The sequence below is a fragment of the Ranitomeya imitator genome, chromosome 2 (genome assembly GCF_032444005.1).
Source record: "Ranitomeya imitator isolate aRanImi1 chromosome 2, aRanImi1.pri, whole genome shotgun sequence".
NCBI classification, from domain to species: domain Eukaryota; kingdom Metazoa; phylum Chordata; class Amphibia; order Anura; family Dendrobatidae; genus Ranitomeya; species Ranitomeya imitator.
The window spans coordinates 84,577,356-84,590,304 of record NC_091283.1 but is presented as its reverse complement, the minus strand read 5'-3'; the positions used below and the strand labels follow the sequence as shown (position 1 = coordinate 84,590,304).

The window sequence follows — 12,949 nt, the reverse complement described above, 5'->3', positions numbered from 1 at the left end:
CTAAAAGAAGGGAATCCACATGTAATACATAAGAAATGGTTATAATGATATTCAGTTATGCTGCAAGATGTGTAAAAAATACATCCAAGTGTGAGAGATAAAGATAGTAAAAATATATAACAAAATATAAAAAAATAAATAATAGAAAAAAATATATAGAAAAAATATATTTCGAAAAAATAAAAATAAAAATAAAAACCGTGTCGTGTATGAGCAGAAACCACACAGTGGTTTCTGCTCATACACGACACGGTTTTTATTATTATTTTTATTTTTTCGAAATATATTTTTTCTATATATTTTTTTCTATTATCTATTCTATTTCTATTTTTTCGAAATATATTTTTTCTATATATTTTTTTCTATTATCTATTCTATTTCTATTATTACACAGTGGTTTCTGCTCATACACGACACGGTTTTTATTATTATTTTTATTTTTTCGAAATATATTTTTTCTATATATTTTTTTCTATTATTTATTTTTTTATATTTTGTTATATATTTTTTACTATCTTTATCTCTCACACTTGGATGTATTGTTTACACATCTTGCAGCATAACTGAATATCATTATAACCATTTCTTATGTATCACATGTGGATTCCCTTCTTTTAGTCATCATATGACAATTGTCTCTCTTTTATTAACTTTGTTTCATACATACCTTGCCTCCTTTTTTGTGGTCCGATTGTATTTTCGCTATTTTGCTGTATATTTTGTTTAGTACACTTTTTCCTCCAGCTACAGGCACATTACTGCTGTTGCCATTTTTTGCCCAGTATATATATATATATATATATATATATATATATATATATATTTATAATAAAGGCATTTTAACCCCTTCATGACTCAGCCTATTTTGACCTTAAAGACTTTGCCGTTTTTTGCAATTCTGACCAGTGTCCCTTTATGAGGTAATAACTCAGGAACGCTTCAACGGATCCTAGCGGTTCTGAGACTGTTTTTTCGTGACATATTGTGCTTCATGTTAGTGGTAAATTTAGGTCAATAAATTCTGCGTTTATTTGTGATAAAAATGGAAATTTGGCGAAAATTTTGAAAATTTTGCAATTTTCACATTTTGAATTTTTATTCTGTTAAACCAGAGAGATATGTGACACAAAATAGTTAATAAATAACATTTCCCACATGTTTACTTTACATCAGCACAATTTTGGAAAGAAAATTTTTTTTTGTTAGGAAGTTATAAGGGTTAAAATTTGACCAGCGATTTGTCATTTTTACAACGAAATTTACAAAACCATTTTTTTTAGGGACCACCTCACATTTGAAGTCAGTTTGAGGGGTCTATATGGCTGAAAATACCCAAAGTGACACCATTCTAAAAACTGCACCCCTCAAGGTACTCAAAACCACATTCAAGAAGTTTATTAACCCTTCAGGTGCTTCACAGCAGCAGAAGCAACATGGAAGGAAAAAATGAACATTTAACTTTTTAGTCACAAAAATTATTTTTAGCAACAATTTTTTTATTTTCCCAATGGTAAAAGGAGAAACTGAACCACGAACGTTGTTGTCCAATTTGTCCTGAGTACGCTGATACCTCATATGTGGGGGTAAACCACTGTTTGGGCGCACGGCAGGGCTTGGAAGGGAAGGAGCGCCATTTGACTTTTTGAATCAAAAATTGGCTCCACTCTTTAGCGGACACCATGTCACGTTTGGAAAGCCCCCGTGTGCCTAAAAATTGGAGCTCCCCCACAAGTGACCCCATTTTGGAAACTAGACATCCCAAGGAACTTATCTAGATGCATAGTGAGCACTTTGAACCCCCAGGTGCTTCACAAATTGATCCGTAAAAATGAAAAAGTACTTTTTTTTCACAAAAAAATTCTTTTAGCCTCAATTTTCTCATTTTCACATGGGCAACAGGATAAAATGGATCCTAAAATGTGTTGGGCAATTTCTCCTGAGTACACCAATACCTCACATGTGGGGGTAAACCACTGTTTGGGCACATGGTAAGGCTCGGAAGGGAAGGAGCGCCATTTGACTTTTTGAATGAAAAATTATTTCCATCGTTAGCGGACACTATGTCGCGTTTGGATAGCTCCTGTGTGCCTAAACATTGGCGCTCCCCCACAAGTGACCCCATTTTGGAAACTAGACCCCCCAAGGAACTTATTTAGATGCCTAGTGAGCACATTAAACCCTCAGGTGCTTCACAAATTGATCTGTGAAAATGAAAAAGTACTTTTTTTTCACAAAAAAATTATTTTCGCCTCAATTTTTTCATTTTCACATGGGCAGTAGGATAAAATGGATCATAAAATTTGTTGGGCAATTTCTCCCGAGTACGCCGATACCTCATATGTGGGGGTAAACCACTGTTTGGGCACTCGGCAGGGCTCGGAAGGGAAGGCACGCCATTTGACTTTTTGAATGGAAAATTAGCTCCAATTGTTAGCGGACACCATGTCGTGTTTGGAGAGCCCCTGTGTGCCTAAACATTGGAGCTCCCCCACAAGTGACCCCATTTTGGAAACTAGACCCCCCCAAGGAACTTATCTAGATGCATATTGAGCACTTTAAACCCCCAGGTGCGTCACAGAAGTTTATAACGCAGAGCCATGAAAATAAAAAATAATTTTTCTTTCCTCAAAAATGATTTTTTAGCCTGGAATTTCCTATTTTGCCAAGGATAATAGGAGCAATTGGACCCCAAATATTGTTGTCCAGTTTGTCCTGAGTATGCTGATACCCCATATGTGGGGGTAAACCACTGTTTGGGCGCACGGCAGGGCTCGGAAGGGATGGCACGCCATTTGGCTTTTTAAATGGAAAATTAGCTCCAATCATTAGCGGACACCATGTCACGTTTGGAGAGCCCCTGTGTGCCTAAACATTGGAGATCCCCCAGAAATGACACCATTTTGGAAACTAGACCCCCAAAGGAACTAATCTAGATGTGTGGTGAGGACTTTGAACCCCCAAGTGCTTCACAGAAGTTTATAACGCAGAGCCATGAAAATAAAAAAAAAATATTATTTTCTCAAAAATGATCTATTAGCCTGCAATTTTTTATTTTCCCAAGGGTAACAGGAGAAATTTGACCCCTAAAGTTGTTTTCCAGTTTCTCCTGAGTACGCTGATACCCCATATGTGGGGGTAAATCACTGTTTGGGCACATGCCGGGGCTCGGAAGTGAAGTAGTGACGTTTTGAAATGCAGACTTTGATGGAATGCTCTGTGGGCGTCACGTTGCGTTTGCAGAGCCCCTGATGTGGCTTATCAGTAGAAACCCCCCACAAGTGACCCCATTTTGGAAACTAGACCGCCAAAGGAACTTATCTAGATGTGTGGTGAGCACTTTGAACCCCCAAGTGCTTCATAGAAGTTTATAATGCAGAGCCGTGAAAATAATAAATACGTTTTCTTTCCTCAAAAATAATTATTTAGCCCAGAATTTTTTATTTTCCCAAGGGTTACAGAAGAAATTGGTCCCCAAAAGTTTTGTCCAGTTTCTCCTGAGTACGCTGATACCCCATATGTGGGGGTAAACTACTGTTTGGGCACATGCCGAGGCTCGGAAGTGAAGTAGTGACGTTTTGAAATGCAGACTTTGATGGAATGCTCTGTGGGCGTCACGTTGCGTTTGCAGAGCCCCTGATGTGGCTTAACAGTAGAAACCCCCCACAAGTGACCCCATTTTGGAAACTAGACCCCGAAAGGAACTTATCTAGATGTGTGGTGAGCACTTTGAACCCCCAAGCGCTTCATAGAAGTTTATAATGCAGAGCCGTGAAAATAATAAATACGTTTTCTTTCCTCAAAAATAATTATTTAGCCCAGAATTTTTTATTTTCCCAAGGGTTACAGGAGAAATTGGACCCCAAAAGTTGTTGTCCAGTTTCTCCTGAATACGCTGATACCCCATGAGTGGGGGTAAACCACTGTTTGGGCACACGTCGGGGCTCAGAAGGGAAGTAGTGACTTGGAAGTGAGGGAGCACCATTTGACTTTTTGAATACGAGATTGGCTGGAATCAATGGTGGCGCCATGTTGCTTTTGGAGACCCTTGATGTGCCTAAACAGTGGTAACCCCTCAATTCTACCTCCAACACTAACCCCAACACACCCCTAACTCTAATCCCAACTGTAGCCATAACCCTAATCACAACCCTAACCGCAACACACCCCTAACCACAACCCTAACCCCAACACACCCCTAACCACAACCCTAATTCCAACCCTAACCCTAAGGCTATGTGCCCACGTTGCGGATTCGTGTGAGATATTTCCGCACCATTTTTGAAAAATCCGCGGGTAAAAGGCACTGCGTTTTACCTGCGGATTTTCCGCGGATTTCCAGTGTTTTTTGTGTGGATTTCACCTGCGGATTCCTATTGAGGAACAGGTGTAAAACGCTGCGGAATCCGCACAAAGAATTGACATGCTGCAGAAAATACAACGCAGCGTTTCCGCGCGGTATTTTCCGCACCATGGGCACAGCGGATTTGGTTTTTCATATGTTTACATGGTACTGTAAACCTGATGGAACACTGCTGCGAATCCGCAGCCAAATCCGCACCGTGTGCACATAGCCTAATTCTAAAGGTATGTGCACACGCTGCGGAAAACGCTGCGGATCCGCAGCAGTTTCCCATGAGTTTACAGTTCAATGTAAACCTATGGGAAACAAAAATCGCTGTACACATGCTGCGGAAAAACTGCACGGAAACGCAGCGGTTTACATTCCGCAGCATGTCACTTCTTTTGTGCGGATTCCGCAGCGGTTTTACAACTGCTCCAATAGAAAATCGCAGTTGTAAAACCGCAGTGAAATGCGCAGAAAAAAACGCGGTAAATCCGCCATAAATCCGCAGCGGTTTAGCACTGCGGATTTATCAAATCCGCAGCGGAAAAATCCGCAGAGGACCAGAATATGTGTGCACATACCGAAACCCTAACCCTAGCCCTAACCCTAACCCTACCCCTAACCCTAGCCCTAACCCTAACCCTACCCCTAACCCTACCCCTAACCCTACCCCTAGCCCTAACCCTACCCCTAACCCTACCCCTAACCCTACCCCTAACCCTAACCCTACCCCTAACCCTAACCCTATTCTAACATTAGTGGAAAAAAAAAAATTCTTTATTTTTTTATTGTCCCTACCTATGGGGGTGACAAAGGGGGGGGGTCATTTATTATTTTTTTTATTTTGATCACTGAGATAGATTATATCTCAGTGATCAAAATGCACTTTGGAACGAATCTGCCGGCCGGCAGATTCGGCGGGCGCACTGCACATGCGCCCGCCATTTTGGAAGATGGCGGCGCCCAGGGAGAAGACGGACGGGACCCCGGCTGGATCGGTAAGTATGATGGGGTGGGGGGGACCACGGGGGGGGGATCGGAGCACGGGGGGGGGATCGGAGCACGGGGGGGGAATCAGAGCGCGGGAGGGGTGGAACGGAGCACGGGGGGGCTGGAATGGAGCACGGGGGGGCTGGAATGGAGCACGGGGGGGTGGAACGGAGCACCGGGGGGGTGGATCGGAGTGCAGGGGGGGTGACTGGAGCACGGGGGGGTGATTGGAGCACGGGGGGAGCGGACAAGAGCACGGGGGGGAGCGGAGCACTGGACGGAGGGGAGCCGGAGCAGTGTACCGGCCAGATCGGGGGGCTGGGGGGGGCGATCGGTGGGGTGGGGTGGGGGCACATTAGTATTTCCAGCCATGGCCGATGATATTTCAGCATCGGCCATGGCTGGATTGTAATATTTCACCCGTTATAATAGGTGAAATATTACAAATCGCTCTGATTGGCAGTTTCACTTTCAACAGCCAATCAGAGCGATCGTAGCCACGAGGGGGTGAAGCCACCCCCCCTGGGCTAAACTACCACTCCCCCTGTCCCTGCAGATCGGGTGAAATGGGAGTTAACCCTTTCACCCGGCCTGCAGGGACGCGATCTTTCCATGACGCCGCATAGGCATCATGGGTCGGATTGGCACCGACTTTCATGACGCCTACGTGGCGTCATGGGTCGGGAAGGGGTTAATATACCATACCTGTTTGGCATGATATTATCTTTTATTTTTGTTATTTATTTTTGGTCTTTAATTTGGTCATTATTATTTTCTCTATATACGAGTTTACTTCCTTACGCAGGGATCTTTCTTTGCTGTAAATAAACATCCAGCGGTCCCTGGGTCATGGTGCCGGCATTAAGTGTCATTCTTGTCTGTGCATGCTGTGCGGTTTTTCTGACCATAATTTATGGTCCTGGGGCTGCCTTTTCAGACATAAAACTGTTATTTTAAGGCTGACAAGGAGCAGAACTCAGCACCATGCGTCCTACTCCATCTACTTCCGGGAGCGTCCCCCGCCAGCAGCTTTTGTAGACTCTTTTGGCTGTGCTCTACTCTACTGTAACTTATTAACCATTTGTTATAATATCCAATACAATTTAGATATGTTTTTATTTTATTTTTTTTAAAGACCAATAATACCACATACAAGTAACAAATACCACCACACCATGACCAGATCACATATTGCCACCGCATAGTGACCGAATACTACAGTACTGATCATTATAAAAAAGCGATGCTAATATCACCATAAGTGCCATTATACACAAGAGATCTATAATGTGAATGCAGTGTCCGTGTACAGGTAATACAGTGATCACCAGTGACATTATACACAGGAGCTCTGTATATAGTGTCCTTGCACGGTTAATACAGTAATCACCAGTGACATTATACACAGGAGCTCTGTTTACAATGTCAGTGTACAGGTAATACAGCGATCACTGGTGACATTATACACAGGAGATCTGTATATAGTGTCAGTGTACAGGTAATACAGTGATCAGGGACATTATACACAGGAGCTCTGTACACAGTGTCATTGCACAGGTAATACAGTGATCACTGGTGACATTATACACAGGAGCTCTGCATATAGTGTCAGTGTACAGGTAATACAGTAATCACCAGTGACATTATACACAGGAGCTCTGTATATAGTGTCAGTGGACAAGTAATACAGTGATCACCAGTGACATTATAAACAGGAGCTCAGTATATAGTGTCAGTGTACAGATAATTTAGGTATCACCAGTGACATTATGCACAGGAGCTCTGTTTATAGTGTCAGTGTACAGTTAATACAGTGATCACTGGTGACATTGTACACAGGAACTCTGTATATGTGTCAGTGTACAGGTAAAACAATAATCACTCGTGACATTGCACACAGGAGCTCTGTGTATGGTGTCAATGTACAGGTAATACAGTGATCAACAGTGACATTGCACACAGAAGCTCTGTATGTAGTGTCAGTGTACAGGTAATATTGGGATCACCAGTGACATTATAAACAGGAGCTCTGTATATAGTGTCAGTGTACAGGTAATACAGTGATCACTGATGACATTGTACACAGGAGCTCTGTATATAATAGACAGTGCATACTGTGCATGTATGTGTAATACACTAATTCACTAGTGACGTCACTAAGTGAAGTTCTCAATCTTTGCTTTTCATCTTCATCCAGCACAGACCGACATCATTTCTTCCAGCCAGGTCTCTGCAGGAAATAACAGTTATCTAGAGCACCACATGCAGAGCACATTACTTATTTTTTTCCAACTTCTATACTACACCAGAGGAAGAAAAAAGGCAAAATAGTGTCGCTCTGTACAGTATCAGGACCCCCCATTGAAAGCAGAATCCTTCAAAAATAAAATGCATCACTGCAGTAATAATATCCCTTAATTAACCCCTTCAGTAATAATATTCCCCATCTTGCCCCCTTGTGTCTCATTCCTGGCTCCAGCCATATGTTCTCACATCATGCCCCCATATGAGCTCCCACCCTGCCCCATATGAGCTCTCATCCTGCCCCCATATGAGCTCCCATCCTCCCCCCATCCTGCCTCCATATGAGCTTCCATCCAGCCCCTATAAGAGCTCCTATCCTGCCCCCACATGAGCTCCCATCCTGCCCCATATGAGTTCTCATCCTGTCCTCATATGAGCTCCCTTACTGCCCCACATGAGCTCCCATCCTGCCCCCACATGAGCTCCCATCCTGCCCCCACATGAACTACCATCCTGCCCCATATGAGCTCCTATCCTGTCCTCATATGAGCACCCATCCTGCCCCATATGAGCTCCCATCCTGTCCCCATAGGAGCCTCCATCCTACCCCTATATGAGCTCCCATCCTGCCCCATATGAGCTCCCATCCTGCCCCTATATGAGCTCCCATCCTGCCCCATATGAGTTCCCATCCTGCCCCTATATGAGCTCCCATCCTGTGGCTTTTAGTACAAAGAGAAAGTTAAAAAAAAGATTGTGATTATTTGTACACCGCCCAGCAGTGCCCTCTCCCTCATTTATTTGAGGTGCGGATGTGCCGGCACATGACAGAGACATCATATGCCGACGACATGTGCGCTGATGTCAGTTGCCGGCCTGTGATTGGCTGGCAGCTAGTAACTATTGCTGTGCAGTGCAGTGCTGTGCGGTGGCTTTCTGAACTGCAATATATTGCAACTGAATGTGGTTCCTCAGAGGCACATTTAGTTGAAAATTGCGGGCCAGGAAAGCAGATTGTGGCACTGCTTCTTAATGGTTTGGGCAACCTCCTGCTCACTTTTAAAGCAGTGTCACTGAACTGGCGAGAGCCCCCTGAATCCCTCCACCTCAGCCAGTGTCTTATATATAGCATTCTTAGCATTTTCACCTGTGTCTTGCCTCTCTGCTGTGCTTTCTGTCTCTCTCTTCTCACTTCTTCCATCTTTTCTCTCTCCCGCTCATATTTTTATCTTTTCTTCTGCCTTCTTCTCCCTGCTTGTCTGCGGCTCCTCCCCTTCCATTTAGCCCCTGCCCATCCATGCTACTTCAAAGTCTGAGAACTATGACACTGCTAGATTGGAGGGAACGGTCCTGGCTGTGCTGCTGACTGCAGGCATGGGGGGTGAGCACTGTCACAACCTGTGTGACTGCGCGTCCCTGCTCCACTGCAGCCAGCAATTCTCAGCACGGCCGCGCACATCACCTGTGCTCTGCTCCTCACTATGCATAGTGTGAAGGAGCAGAGAATAAGAGAATTTGGCAGCGCTGATATCCAGAATGCCAGCTTATTACCAGGGGAGCAGAAGCAAAAAGTGATGGACCTGCTCCAGGCCCCTCTCTGCTCCCGGGCCCCATATGCTAGTAAGGGCAGTAAATCCCTGATGGCGGCCCTGCTCACAAGTAAAATAGTGCCCTGAGCACCTCCTGGAGCAGTACATCTAGCATGACCACCTTTTAAACCAGCTCCTGCATATACAGGCTAATCTGCTGGAGACCACCACTGTCAGCAAAAGAATCTGACTGACTGTGTAGGGAATTTGCCCCCTGACACTGCTGACTTGCAGGAGCTGCAGCCTTTTCCACTGTGTGCAGATCACACAACATCAGAAAGGAAGGGGCTGTCGACCACACAAACACTGGTGTGGTTTTCCCGTCAACCCTTTCTGCAAGCTATAAGGACATTAAGATCAAACCAAATGCACTAACTGCTGGCCACACGGATCTTCTCTAACCTACTGTCTGGAGATTTATGTGCAAATAAGCATCTTGTCTTAAGGTACCGTCACACATAACGATTTCTTTAACGATATCGTTGCTTTTTGTGACGTAGCAACGATATCGTTAACAAAATCATTATGTGTGACAGCGACCAACGATCAGGCCCCTGCTGGGAGATCGTTGGTCGCTGGGAATGATCAGGACCTATTTTTTGGTCGCTGATCTCCCGCTGTCATCACTGAATGAAAGTGTGTGACGCCGATCTAGCGATGCGTTCACTGGTAACCAGGGTAAATATCGGGTTACTAAGTGCAGGGCCGCGCTTAGTAACCCGATATTTACCTTGGTTACCATTGTAAAAGTTAAAAAAAACAGTACAGGTCCTTCTCAAAAAATTAGCATATAGTGTTAAATTTCATTATTTACCATAATGTAATGATTACAATTAAACTTTCATATATTATAGATTCATTATCCACCAACTGAAATTTGTCAGGTCTTTTATTGTTTTAATACTGATGATTTTGGCATACAACTCCTGATAACCCAAAAAACCTGTCTCAATAAATTAGCATATCAAGAAAAGGTTCTCTAAACAACCTATTACCCTAATCTTCTGAATCAACTAATTAACTCTAAACACATGCAAAAGATACCTGAGGCTTTTATAAACTCCCTGCCTGGTTCATTACTCAAAACCCCCATCATGGGTAAGACTAGCGACCTGACAGATGTCAAGAAGGCCATCATTGACACCCTCAAGCAAGAGGGTAAGACCCAGAAAGAAATTTCTCAACAAATAGGCTGTTCCCAGAGTGCTGTATCAAGGCACCTCAATGGTAAGTCTGTTGGAAGGAAACAATGTGGCAGAAAACGCTGTACAACGAGAAGAGGAGACCGGACCCTGAGGAAGATTGTGGAGAAGGACCGATTCCAGACCTTGGGGAACCTGAGGAAGCAGTGGACTGAGTCTGGTGTGGAAACATCCAGAGCCACCGTGCACAGGCGTGTGCAGGAAATGGGCTACAGGTGCCGCATTCCCCAGGTAAAGCCACTTTTGAGCTACAGAGAAGCAGCACTGGACTGTTGCTAAGTGGTCCCAAGTACTTTTTTCTGATGAAAGCAAATTTTGCATGTCATTCGGAAATCAAGGTGCCAGAGTCTGGAGGAAGACTGGGGAGAAGGAAATGCCAAAATGCCTGAAGTCCAGTGTCAAGTACCCACAGTCAGTGATGGTGTGGGGTGCCATGTCAGCTGCTGGTGTTGGTCCACTGTGTTTCATCAAGGGCAGGGTCAATGCAGCTAGCTATCAGGAGATTTTGGAGCACTTCATGCTTCCATCGGCTGAAATGCTTCATGGAGATGAAGATTTCATTTTTCAGCACGACCTGGCACCTGCTCACAGTGCCAAAACCACTGGTAAATGGTTTACTGACCATGGTATTACTGTGCTCAATTGGCCTGCCAACTCTCCTGACCTGAACCCCATAGAGAATCTGTGGGATATTGTGAAGAGAAAGTTGAGAGACGCAAGACCCAACACTCTGGATGAGCTTAAGGCCGCTATTGAAGCATCCTGGGCCTCCATAACATCTCAGCAGTGTCACAGGCTGATTGCCTCCATGCCACGCCGCATTGAAGCAGTCATTTCTGCCAAAGGATTCCCGACCAAGTATTGAGTGCATAACTGAACATTATTATTTGTTGGTTTTTTTGTTTGTTATTAAAAAACACTTTTATTTGATTGGATGGGTGAAATATGCTAATTTATTGAGACAGGTTTTTTGGGTTATCAGGAGTTGTATGCCAAAATCATCAGTATTAAAACAATAAAAGACCTGACAAATTTCAGTTGGTGGATAATGAATCTATAATATATGAAAGTTTAATTGTAATCATTACATTATGGTAAATAATTAAATTTAACACTATATGCTAATTTTTTGAGAAGGACCTGTACATACTCACATTCCGTTGTCTGTCACGTCACCCAGCGTCAGCTTCCCGCACTGACTGTGTCAGCGCCGGCCGGTGATAAAGCAGAGCACAGCGCTGACGTCATGACGTCACCGCTGTGCTCTGCTTTACGGCCGGCCGGCGCTGACAGTCAGTGCGGGAAGGTGACGGTGGGGGACGTGACAGACCCCGGAATGTGATTATGTTGTGTTTTTTTTTTTTTTACTTTTACAATGGTAACCAGGGTAAATATCGGGTTACTAAGCGCGGCCCTGCACTTAGTAACCCGATATTTACTCTGGTTACCAGTGAACACATTGCTGGATTGGCATCACACACACCGATTCAGCGATGACAGCGGGTGATCAGCGACCAAAAAAAAGTCCTGATCATTCCCAGCGACCAACAATCTCCCAGCAGGGGCCTGATCGTTGGTCGCTGTCACACATAATAATTTCGTTAACGATATTGTTGCTACGTCAGCGCGGCCCTGCACTTAGTAACCCAATGTTTACCCTGGTTACCAGGGGACTTTGGCATCATTGGTCACTGGAGAGCTGTCTGTGTGACAGCTCTTCAGCGACAACACGACTTACCAACGATCAAGGCCAGGTCGTATCGCTGGTCGTGATCGTTGGTAAATCGTTTAGTGTAACGGTACCTTTACCCACCTTGAGCCCACCATCTGAGACCATGACATTATAATCAGAATGTGACAGTTTTCCCACTCCCCACCCCACTGTGGCCCATAAGCTATTAATCTGCTAATCTCCTCTGCCACCCACTGAACTGCTACTTTCCCCTACTAGTGGGGAGCTGTAATGAACAAATATCTAATAAAAGCCCAAGCAGAGAAATCCACACTCTAGCAAGTGCCTTTATCGCTCAGTACACAATCACCATCTACAATGCACAAAAGTAAACCCACCATGAAGCCACCTAAACAACCTGCCAAAGACTTATGCCACAACCCACTTCTCCATCACTGGGTAACCCACCTGTGTTACTAATGTATGAGAGTTTACCCCCTCCACAGCTTTCTCCGCTACCAAGCTGCTCTGAATCCTCTGAATTCTATACAGGCGACACTGGTAGCCCAAGAAGTCTTCAAGCTACTGAGGTCACTATTTGACAAATGGTTTGATGATCTCCATGCCTCCATCACTACAATCATAGCTAAAATTGCCACCGATTCTCAAAAAAATTGCGGAACTGGAAAGCTGGAGTCCAGTTCAATGAAACCGAGCTTAACCCCTTCCCGACCCATGACGCCACGTAGGCGTCATGAAAGTCGGTGGCAATCCGACCCATGACACCTATGTGGCGTCATGGAAAGATCGCGTCCCTGCAGATCGGGTGAAAGGGTTAACTCCCATTTCACCCGATCTGCAGGGACAGGGGGAGTGGTAGTTTAGCCCAGGGGGGTGGCTTCACCCC

At 44.4% G+C, this 12,949-nt stretch overlaps 1 long non-coding RNA gene across 1 annotated transcript in view; it reads right to left on the bottom strand.

Moving 5' to 3' along the window:
• The window catches only part of LOC138667211 (uncharacterized), a 70,441-nt gene that overhangs the window by 20,103 nt on the left and 37,389 nt on the right, over positions 1-12,949 (bottom strand). The gene's annotated exons all lie outside the window — the stretch shown is intronic.